This window comes from Oncorhynchus keta, chromosome 33 (genome assembly GCF_023373465.1).
Source record: "Oncorhynchus keta strain PuntledgeMale-10-30-2019 chromosome 33, Oket_V2, whole genome shotgun sequence".
NCBI classification, from domain to species: domain Eukaryota; kingdom Metazoa; phylum Chordata; class Actinopteri; order Salmoniformes; family Salmonidae; genus Oncorhynchus; species Oncorhynchus keta.
Genome location: NC_068453.1, coordinates 22638158 through 22650203, shown reverse-complemented (window position 1 = coordinate 22650203; position 12046 = coordinate 22638158).

Sequence of the window (12046 nt, the reverse complement as noted above, 5' to 3'; positions counted from 1 at the left end):
CTGTTTAACAGTCTGATGGCCTTGAGATAGAAGCTGTTTTTCAGTCTCTCGGTCCCTGCTTTGATGCACCTGTACTGACCTCGCCTTCTGAATGATAGCGGGGTGAACAGGCAGTGGCAGGGGTGGTTGTTGTCCTTGATGATCTTTTTGGCCTTCCTGTGACATCGGTGGTGTAGGTGTCCTGGAGGGCAGGTAGTTTGCCCCCATGATGCATTGTGCAGACCTCACTACCCTCTGGAGAGCCTTACGGTTGTGGGCGGAGCAGTTGCCGTACCAGGCGGTGATACAGCCCGACAGGATGCTCTCGATTGTGCATCTGTAAAAGTTTGTGAGTGCTTTTGGTGACAAGCCAAATTTCTTCAGCCTCCTGAGGTTGAAGAGGCACTGCTGCGCCTTCTTCACCACGCTCTCTGTGTGAGTGGACCAATTCAGTTTGTCCGTGAAATGTACGCCGAGGAACTTAAAACTTATTACCCTCTCCACTACTGTCCCATCGATGTGGATAGGGGGGTGCTCCCTCTGCTGTTTCCTGAAGTCCACGATCATGTCCTTTGTTTTGTTGACGTTGAGTGTGAGGTTATTTTCCTGACACCACACTCCGAGGGCCCTCACCTCCTCGCTGTAGGCCGTCTCGTCGTTGTTGGTAATCAAGCCTACCACTGTAGTGTCGTCTGCAAACTTGATGATTGAGTTGGAGGCGTACATGGCCACGCAGTCGTGGGTGAGCAGGGAGTACAGGAGAGGGCTCAGAACGCACCCTTGTGGGACCCCAGTGTTGAGGATCAGCGGGGTGGAGATGTTGTTTACTTACCCTCACCACCTGGGGTAGGGGTACGTTTGACATTGGTGCCAGAGAAAATGCTATAACCAATTTAACTTCTTCGAGATAGGGGGCGCTCTTTTAATTTTTGGATAAAAAACGTTCCCGTTTTAAACAAGATATTTTGTCACGAAAAGATGCTCGACTATGCATGTAATTGACAGCTTTGGAAAGAAAAAACTCTGACTTTTCCAAAACCGCAAAGATATTATCTGTGAGTGCCCCAGAACTAATGCTACAGGCGAAACCAAGATGAAATTTCATACAGGAAATGGTCCAGAGTTTGAATGCCCTGTGTTCCAATGTCTCCTTATATGGCTGTGAATGCGCCAGGAATGAGCCTGCACTTTCTGTCGTTTCCCCAAGGTGTCTGCAGCATTGTGACGTATTTGTAGGCATATCATTGGAAGATTGACCATAAGAGACTACATTTACCAGGTGTCCGCCCGGTGTCCTCCGTCGAAATTATTGCGTAATCTCCAGGTCCGTGCGTGTTCCATTTTCTTCAGAGGAGAAACCAAGCTGCCACGAATGATTTATCATCGATAGATATGTGAAAAACACCTTGAGGACTGATTCTAAACAACGTTTGCCATGTTTCTGTCGATATTATGGAGTTAATTTGGAAAAAAGTTTGCGTTGTAATGACTTCATTTTCGGGTTTTTTCTTACCCAAACGTGATGAACAAAACGGAGCGATTTGTCCTACACAAATAATATTTTTGGAAAAACTGAACATTTGCTATCTAACTGAGAGTCTCCTCATTGAAAACATCTGAAGTTCTTCAAAGGTAAATTATTTTATTTGAATGCTTTTCTTGTTTTTGTGAAAATGTTGCATGCTGAATGCTAGGCTTAATGCTATGCTAGGCTATCAATACTCTTATACAAATGCTTGTTTAGCTATGGTTCAAAAGCATATTTTGAAAATCTGAGATGACAGTGTTGTTAACAAAAGGCTAAGCTTGAGAGCAAATATATTTATTTCATTTCATTTGCGATTTTCATGAATAGTTAACGTTGCGTTATGGTAATGTCCTTGAGACTATAAATAGGATCCCGGATACGGGATTGCTCGTCGCAACAGGTTAAAAGCTTTTTTTTAAACACAAGCCAAAACAATCTTTGCATACAGTATTTCTCAACTACATTCCCTTAGTTCCTACTCAACTACATTCCCTTAGTTAATATAATAAATAATATATGCCATTTAGCAGACGCTTTTATCCAAAGCGACTTACAGTCATGTGTGCATACATTCTACGTATGGGTGGTCCCGGGGATCGAACCTACTACCCTGGCGTTACAAGCGCCATGCTCTACCAACTGAGCTACAGAAGGACCCTTCTAGTTCCTTCACTCAACTATATTCCCTTAGTTCCTTCACTCAACTACGAAATCCCTTCTCTTAGATCCCTCTCCTGCCCCATTCCTCACTCTGTTTTCTCTTTCCCTCTGCAGCCTGCTCTTTCCCTCTCCTTTCTTTCTCTTTCTCTCTATTTGCTCATTCTCTCCCCTCTGCTTTTCCTACCCCCCCGCCACACTCCACTCCCCTCCCCACTCCTTTTCTCTTGATTATGCCGAGCCTGAGAGGGGGAAAGAGTCACTATGGAAACAAGGGATGAGGAAGTGTGTGAGAGCTCTCTTTCGTAGTGAAGGGAAGAGCACAAAACAGAGGGGGGTGGAAGGTGGAACACCGACTGCAGTCAGAGTCCAGGGATGATCTCACCCACTTTCCCTCTGGCACTGATAATGGCAGGGAGTGCACTTCACCTTTTCTGCCATCATCAGCTCAATCCTCTGAGTGTGTTTCTGTGTATGTGAAGAGACCACTCCACTACTCTACCATTCAACTGCTACAGTGGCCATAAGCCTACACACCCACACACACACACACACACACACACACACACACACACACACACACACACACACACACACACACACACACACACACACACACACACACACACACACACACACACACACACACACACACACACACACACACACACACACACAGCACACCTCAACCTGTTTCTATACTTAATTCATTGTTCCTAAACCACACACACTCAGGAGTGGACAAAGGGTTTCCATCCTACGTATGCAGAGGGACAAGCGGTACTTAATCATCTCCCTCCATTCAGGACCTCTAAATAATTCTCAAATATTCATAGAACATCAGAATTTCATAGGGATAAAAGCGATTCTAAAGATTGAGAGGAGTAGTGTTGTGTAGGGAGGGAGAGAGAGAGAGACAAGAAAAAGGTGGGCAGGAGAGAGAGAAAGAGTTGGCTAGAAAAGGCTAGAAAAGGGGGGAATGTAGAGGGGGTAGAATGAGGGGAGTAGGGGAAGGGAGGGAGCGAGACGTAAGGCAGAGAGGGTGGGGAAGCGAGTCAGAGAGAGGGAGGGAAGAGAGGAAACAGCTCCTCTCCCGTTAAAGGATGCCAAAGTCTTCAGCTGAGAGCTGTTGAGGAGCACTGATCCATCCATCCTTCCTGCTCTGAGAGCCGTTGAGGAGCACTGATCCATCCATCCGTCCTGCTCGTCCAGATGAATCTCACCACTGCGACTCCACAGCCTCGGCACAGACTTATAGGTATGTACCCCTCTGCTCTACTCTCTCCATTCTATTCTCGCCGCTCTACACTCTCCTATCTACTCTCTCTGCTCTATTGTCTCCGCTCTACTCTCTCCGCTCTACTCTCTCCTCTTTACTCTCTCTGCTCTATTGTCTCCACTCTACTCTCTCCGCTCTACTCTCTCCGCTCTACTCTCTCCTCTTTACTCTCTCTGCTCTATTGTCTCCACTGTACTCTCTCCGCTCTACTCTCGCCGCTCTCCTCTCTCCTCTTTACTCTCTCTGCTCTACTCTCTCCTCTTTACTCTCTCCACTCTACTCTCTCCTCTTTACTTTCTCTGCTCTATTGTCTCTGCTGTACTCTCTCCTCTACTCTCGCCGCTCTCCTCTCTCCTCTCTACTCTGGCCGCTCTACTCTCTCCTCTCTACTCTCTCTGCTCTATTGTCTCTGCTGTACTCTCTCCTCTCTACTCTCTCTGTAGTGTTCCCAATATGTCCCTGTGTGTGTGTGTGTGTGTGTGTGTGTGTGTGTGTGTGTGTGTGTGTGTGTGTGTGTGTGTGTGTGTGTGTGTGTGTGTGTGTGTGTGTGTGTGTGTGTGTGTGTGTGTGTGTGTGTGTGTGTGTGTGTGTGTGTGTGTGTGTGTGTGTGTCCGCGTGTGTGTGTCCGCGTGTGCAAGTGTGTCAAAAAGGAAAGTTTGCCAGGTGCACTTTTTTTTAGATAATTTGAGTCGGCTAATAAAAGAGAGCAGATTGTCTGTACTTACTGCATTACGTCAACAACAAAGGAAACACTGGATTTACAGGAGATTTACATAAGGTTTACAGTAGGTTTACAGTAGGTTTTGGGAGAGTCTGCATCATTTTCAGCTATTGTGTTGTGTTTCGTTCAAGAGAGACATGGTAAGTTCGAACATTACGTCAGTGGTGTACGTGCTTCTCTAAGCCAAGAGAGAATTGATTTGACTTCTAACTGTTATGCTTGCTGATTTATAACCTGTGTGATTGTGGATATATTTTGTGTACATTTTAACAGGATGAATGCTGCTATATATAATACTAAACATATATTATTAAATAGCCCATGTGGTTGTTGCCTTTGTGGTCTTAGGTAAAATACGTTGAAAGATTTCATATAAAGTTGGTTGAGCAGTGACAAAAACATATGAACCAATGTGCATATATGCGGAGTGAGGCTATTCACATAGCTCACTGACATTAACCGTCCTCCTGCGGCCAGGTTGCTATCCTTCCATGTTGTTCTACTCAGTGTGGATGAATTTACGTACATGTGTGCTCTATTCATCAGCTCTATTCATCAGCTCTATTCATCAGCTCTATTCATCAGCTCTATTCTCTATTTGTATTCATCAGGTCCAGCTATATGTCCAAGAAAAGCCTTGTGGCGGTTTCCAAATGGACAGTGATTTTACTTTGTGAAAAAAATATATGTAATTGTCATAGCATTTTGTTCATGTTATTTTAAAATAGTCATGATACCTTTTCTATCAGTCGTTATGGAAACTGTTCTACAAGTAGTCAAACAATTTGCCAACACAATCCCACAGTCATCATAGGGCACAGTGTAATTCAGTGGGTGGACAAAAAATCAACATTTCATAGTTTCCCTTTGAAATTCGACTTGGAGGAACGTCTATTTTTGAAGCATTAATTCTGCGTGGGTACATGGGTTGATTCCGTGTGGTTACAGAGTTAAAACAGAAACAACTCAAAGGTTTACAGTTTAGACTTTAAGTCTGAGTGGTTAAGGTTAGGGCTATGGTTTGGAGCAGGCTTAAAACAAAATAATAAAAAACAATGCCCTGTTTCCATCAACTATCATCAAGTATTCTCACGGCTTGCTAGAGCATTGTGAACTGCGGTGACGCGGTGGTCGAAGCAGCGCACTCCGGCTCTGAACATCGTGAGTTCGTGTCCAGTGCTGGGCGAGCGCAGAGGAAGGCAGATATCGATGTTCTCAGGACCTTTTCAAATCGAAGTCTATTTCTAGTGATCAGGCTGGGACAAAAGCACCTCATTAGTCCTGTGAAGGTCATGTAAACACTGAGGAATATGTTGAATATAGCTAGCTGTACGGAAGGAATCAATACACATATTTGAAATTCAGAAGAGAGACAAGAGCACTGAAGATGCCAGTGCCTTGGGAAAGTATTACTGTATATGTAGTGCTATAAAGGCCTTATCACATGGGAGAGTATTATGTTTGAACATAATGAGAAATGAATTCTAAATCTAATTCTGTATGCTTAAACAGTGGAAAGTTTAACATGGATATATAGGATTTTGTGTCATTTTGTATCAGGCTCACATGTGGCTTATGTTTGAGTGATTGTAACGAGTTTGTATTTAGGTGTGTGTTTGTAGTGTATGCGTAGATGTGTGTGTGTGTATTTAGGTGTGTGTTTGTAGTGTGTGTGTAGATGTGTGTGTGTGTGTGTATTTAGGTGTGTGTTGGAATGTGTGTGTGTAGATGTGTGTGTGTGTGTATTTAGGTGTGTGTTTGTAGTGTGTGTGTAGATGAGTGTGTGTGTGTGTGTGTGTATTTAGGTGTATGTTTGTAGATGTGTGTGTGTTTGTAGTGTGTGTGTGTGTATGTGTGTGTGTGTATTTAGGTGTGTGTGTGTAGATGTGTTTGTAGTGTGTGTGTGTGTGTGTGTATGTGTATGTGTGTATTTAGGTATGTGTTTGCTCAATCTGTTACGTCTGTTTCACTGCCCGTCTCTCGTAATGTGATCATGGGTAACTGTGGGTCCCTTGAGAAAGGTTTTCCTCGCTCTCTGTAGACAGCTCTCTTCATTAGCGCCATTAGGAAGTGGCTAACGTTATTCTGAAGATTGGCTGTATCGATCTCCAACCTCTCCTTCTGGGAGCAAAATGGACGATGCAGCTGCTGATCTGAATGCAGCTTTTCAGTAATTCTTTAACATCTTAACAAACCAAGTGTCATATATTGTATTAATGAGTTAAGATGCTTTTATCACACTCATCATTTGGTAAGTTTAGGAATAACTTCCACCTGGGGAATATTCCTCAGAGCTGATCCTAGGTCTGTACTTAGGGTTAACCTCTAGGTGGGGTGTATTCCTGAGAGCTGATCCTAGGTCTGCATTTAGGGTGAACTTCCAGCTGAGGTGTATTCCTCAGAGCTGATCTTAGGTCTGTACTTAGGGTTAACTTCCAGCTGGGTTGTACTTCTCAGAGCTGATCCTAGGTCTGTACTTAGGATTGACTTCCAGCTGGGGTTTATTCCTCAGAGCGGATTCTTTCTCATCTCCTGTCGTTCTCCGGGGGATCATCCCTGGAGGGTTTCCCATGATTCACTGTACCATCAGTTCCTAACAGGCTGTATTATAGATCGGAAAAAAAGAGTGTGGTCAACACAGTATTCTAATTTTTAGTAAACCTTGTATACTACTGTAGCCCCGCCTTCCCCCGCCTTGCCGTGTCCTTATTCGTCCAACTCTCTTGCGATAAGAGCGTTGTTAAGAACTTGTACATGTCTTGTTTTCCATGAGCATTTCCACTCATAGATAAAAATACATTTAATATTACCAGCATGGTTACCATAGCACTGTTGCAATGCCCTCTTTTTGAATAGGTCAGATGTGTTTTACAGCTCTCTGCTTGGCTTCTGAGTGAATGGGACTGTCCAGTCAATATTACATGGGTGATCTGGTGACCACAAGTTGTTGAGCACTCCCTGTGAAAGATACGTTTTGACATGCAAAGCACACTCAAGGTGCTGTCAAAAACAGTGAAAGAGCCATTTTGCATTGAGACCCATGATTTGTCCTTGAATTTCTCTCGAGAATGTCAGACAAATAGCTGTGTTTTATCATCTAACATTCACATACAAGGCTGAAAATGGTGCATCGTATTACTTTAGCGAGCCAGGCCCAGGGGAAATAATTAGCTTATTCAATTATATGATCATGAATTGAAAAATCCATTTGATGAACTAACTAGACTTACTGAGGTTATTTGGTCACTGGAACAAAATCAGCATAGGGTGTTCTCATAGGGTGTTCTCATAGGGTGTTCTCATTGGGTGTTTTCATTGGGTGTTTTCACAGGGTGTTCTCATAGGGTGTTCTCATAGGGTGTTCTCACAGGGTGTTCTCACAGGTTGTTCTCACAGGATGTTCTCACAGGATGTTCTCACAGGTTGTTCTCACAGGATGTTCTCACAGGATGTTCTCACAGGTTGTTCTCACAGGATGTTCTCACAGGATGTTCTCACAGGTTGTTCTCACAGGTTGTTCTCACAGGATGTTCTCACAGGATGTTCTCACAGGGTGTTCTCATAGGGTGTTCTCACAGGTTGTTCTCACAGGTTGTTCTCACAGGGTGTTCTCACAGGGTGTTCTCATAGGGTGTTCTCATAGGGTGTTCTCACAGGGTGTTCTCACAGGGTGTTCTCATAGGGTGTTCTCACAGGGTGTTCTCACAGGTGGTTCTCACAGGGTGTTCTCATAGGGTGTTCTCACAGGGTGTTCTCATAGGGTGTCCTCACAGGGTGTTCTCACAGGTGGTTCTCACAGGGTGTTCTCATAGGGTGTTTTCATTGGGTGTTCTCACAGGTTGTTCTCACAGGATGTTCTCACAGGGTGTTCTCATAGGGTGTTCTCACAGGGTGTTCTCACAGGGTGTTCTCATAGGGTGTTCTCACAGGGTGTTCTCACAGGTGGTTCTCACAGGGTGTTCTCATAGGGTGTTCTCATAGGGTGTTCTCAACAAAAACCTTGATTTGTCTCTAGGCTTGTCAAATTAGATTAACCTCTTATTTCTGTTTAGTCTTTGTGAAGCAATTCCAACCAACACCACAACCGATGGTTACAACAATGGGAAATGTGTGTTTCTATGTACATAGTCCATAACAATCATTTGCCAATGTGTATGTTATGAAGTATGACACGAGATATAAAGAGAGCATGAGAACGTACTGAGTATAAAATAAAATGGGGCCTCATGCAGAGGCTACAGTTAATGAGGTTTACAGGTTTATACATGTCTGATAGTGTGTCATATTGATTACACCCCTTGGCATGGATAATGTCATTCTAATCCACTGTAATAACTGACTGTATTGATGTTACTAGTTTGCCTGATTTCCAGATTGTATTTAACAATAAACCTAATTTAATAGTATTATAATAGATTTATTATTTTAATCTTCATGTTTTTTTTGTAGATGTTCTCATCATAGTTTGGGTTGGTTAGTATTGCAAATTAAGTCAGAGACCTATTTAAATTCTAGGTTGAAATTTGTGTACAATTGACTGCAATAGAGAGCAATAGTAAAGGTGTCTTTTTGTAGGCACTAACTCTAACTGTAAGCATGGCTTCTTGGTCAAAGCCTATTGGGAAATGAATGGATTTTTTTCTAGGTGTTTTTGGATAAACACCGACAATAAGGTCTGTGGTTTTAACACAGGCTTAAGAGATCTTATATATTTTGTTCTATGAGATAATCATCATCAGCGAACATCATGTTTTGTGAATTTTTTCACATTTATGTAATCAAAAAAAGCACATAAAGGCTTCATAATTCATAAAGGTCATGTTAACTGGCTAATATTATCTCATAGAACAAAACATAGGCTTAGGAGATCTATGTTAACCACAGACCTTATTTTTGATTATCGTAAAACCCTATTCTTTCTCCATCCATTTCCCCCATAGAAATGGCTGAACGAACCTGAGGTTACTTATTTCTGACTACACGTCGGCTCTCTATGGAGAGTTGAATTTAAAATAGCCAATCACTGCAAATAAAAATGTCAATTTACTTTTTCAAACCAATTCATGTTCAAATGAGCCAACTTCTTCTCATTTTTATTTAATTGAATTGCTAGATATTACTAAGTTGAAAGGGCATAAAGAAGTAAGTGAAATATAATATAATATATTTAGATGTGGACTTGCATTTGTAATGAGAATCTAAAGGGATCTGAATAATATCATTGATATTAACTAAACCGGAATGATTTATGAGCAACTAGTTTTCCTGCTTTTTCTTTACTGTGATTAAATACAGCAATGACCTCACGCAACTACGGTAATTTGTTGATTAGTTCGCTGTGACAATATGATGGAAGAGTAAATTAACAAGGCACTTGTCATGGCTGTACTGTTTCTAATACTCTGTTTGGCACAGTGGGGTGTCTACATAGAGGTTGTTCACTTGTGTTTGATGTTTCATCACAGACTCAATCTGCTTCATGCGTAGCTGTGCATGCCCGCGGGTGGGACTGAACGTATGTGTTCGTATGTGTTTCGTATGTGTTTTGTATGTGTTTTATATGTGTGTGGGGGTGCTGCAGAGAGAGGGAGAGTGTTCGGAGATCAATGTGAGCAGCTGTTCTCTCCTCACTTCAAACGCCGCCTGTGTTGTTGGTGCGGCTGGGCTTCCGACAGCTTTCGCAGGGGGATCAAAGGGTAACGAGACAGGCAGCGCACACACGCCCGACAGCCCCATGAATATTGATACGGCTCGGGAGAGAGATGGAGGCAGAGCGTCTTCAATCGCTCATCAACCTCCGCTGATGAACAGGACAGGGGGGTCGTGGGTAGGTGGGTAGGGGGCAGTGGTGGGGGCTGAAGTATGGGACAACATCTGCGAATAGCTCCATTTGGCCAACAGACTGACACACCCTTAACTTGGGCAGTCGAGTTAATCGAGGTGAGGGATATATTCATTTCTCCTTCCTGTTTACCCTTTAAAATGGAGTCTTCTTATCTGTCCTATGTGACGTCCATTCAAACACAGAAAATGACAGTTTGATTACCCAGACTCCTCCAGGGCAGGTACTTTAACCTGAGCTATGTTGCATATTAGCCTTGTTAAATGGCAGACAGACAGACACTGGAGGGTGGACAAGCGTGGAGGTGGGGAGACTGGTGTGAGCATCATGCTAAGCCCCACTGGAGGCAGGTCCCTTGTGGGGGCGGCTGTGGTGGATGGGGGTGCCTCAATCTTGGTACTCTGGTCGTAAATTAAGCTGCCTCTCAGGGGCCGTTATCGTCAGTCTCAGGCCCCAGGATGGCTTGTTCTGTGGGCTGCGACCGAGGGCGAGGCGGATGCGGCGGTTGTCACAGTGGTTATCGATCGTGTGGGATGAGTGTTGCCATGGGATTCCTGTCCTGGCTCAGTCACTGACATATCTCCTGTCTAGAGACTAGTCGACACAGTCTAACGAATGCAAAGACACGAAGGCATTACAGACACGGGTCTGAGTGCTCACTCAGTTTAATTACGACATCAATCAAACATCAGCCAAACACTCTTTTGACTTGCATCTTAATTAACTGAACATAACTTCATAGCCCAAGTTGCAAAAATTATTTTTCAGAAGAATTGTCAGTTACGTTAGACCACCAGGATCTGGAATATTTTGTAGTTATTTGCGAGTCGAGGAGTTGAGGCTCATTGGAGGAAACCTCCCAGATGGTCGAGGTGACTTGGATTGCCTACGTTGGTGTCAAGTGAAACATCAAGCGGATATGAACTCAAACAAAGTCCCCCTCTTCAACACCCATTTAACCCATCATCCTGTTAGGCATCATCAGAACCTCCTCGTTCTTTGTTCTCCAGCAGACAAGTTCAGGAGCATCACCTCATGTTGGGTATCTCTGACTGACAGAATAGTTTCTGAAACTCTACCTTTACAGCTGACAAGAGCTTTGCCACTCAGGGAGGCAGACCCTGAGAGCATTAGAAAGCAATTTCCCTCTAATCAGGTTCACTACAAAGCCCTCACATCCAACCACCCTGGTATACCGCCATTGTTGCCGCTGTTCTGTTCCTCTAGGCTCGTATTGTTTTTTAATGAGCGTTGCGTGGTGCAGACTGTCGATTGAAGTTAGAGGTTTTTTTTCTCCCATTGCCTTCATGTTCATATTTCTTTGAAAATGGGGATGAATGCCGTTGATTGACTTCATAGAAAAACCGTGTTTCACCGGATAGCGAGACCCCAGCAAGTCTTATCAAAATGACACACTGTTGAAGTCAATCGCTACAGTGATGCACTTCATAGTTGAAGATATTCCTGTCTTTGTTCATCTCTGGGCTGTGGTGTTGGCAGGATACCACCTGACACTCTTGGAAACAGAAGTGCTATCTAGAACCTAAAAGAGTTATTTAGGTGTCCCTATAGGAGAACCCTTTAAATAACATTTTTTGGATCTAGACAGAACCTTTTTGGTTCCAGGACATGTATAACCCTTTTGGGTTCCATGTTAGAACCCTTTCCATAGAACTCAAAAGGGCTCTCCTATGGGGACAGCCGAAAAACCCTTTTGGAACCCTTTTTTCTAAGAGTACCATATGAAAATGTGCCCAAAGTGACACATCTTGAACCAGTGTCAAGTTGGTTTTAGGTTTGATGTTGAAGACCTCTATTGGTCATGTCAAAGAAAAAAGAGAAAGTGAAGAGAGAGAGAGTGAAGTTAATCCTTCGTTAATGTATTCTTTATGATTGTCCTTCAGGTGGAGGAGACGAGGAGCTGCTCTGTGCCATGAAGACGAAGGTGAAAGTGTTCTCCTGCCCCAGGCTGAGTGGAGTGCACTGCATACAAAGGTGTGCCATTCTCCCTCCTGTCAAATATCCTCATCTCGTTGATGA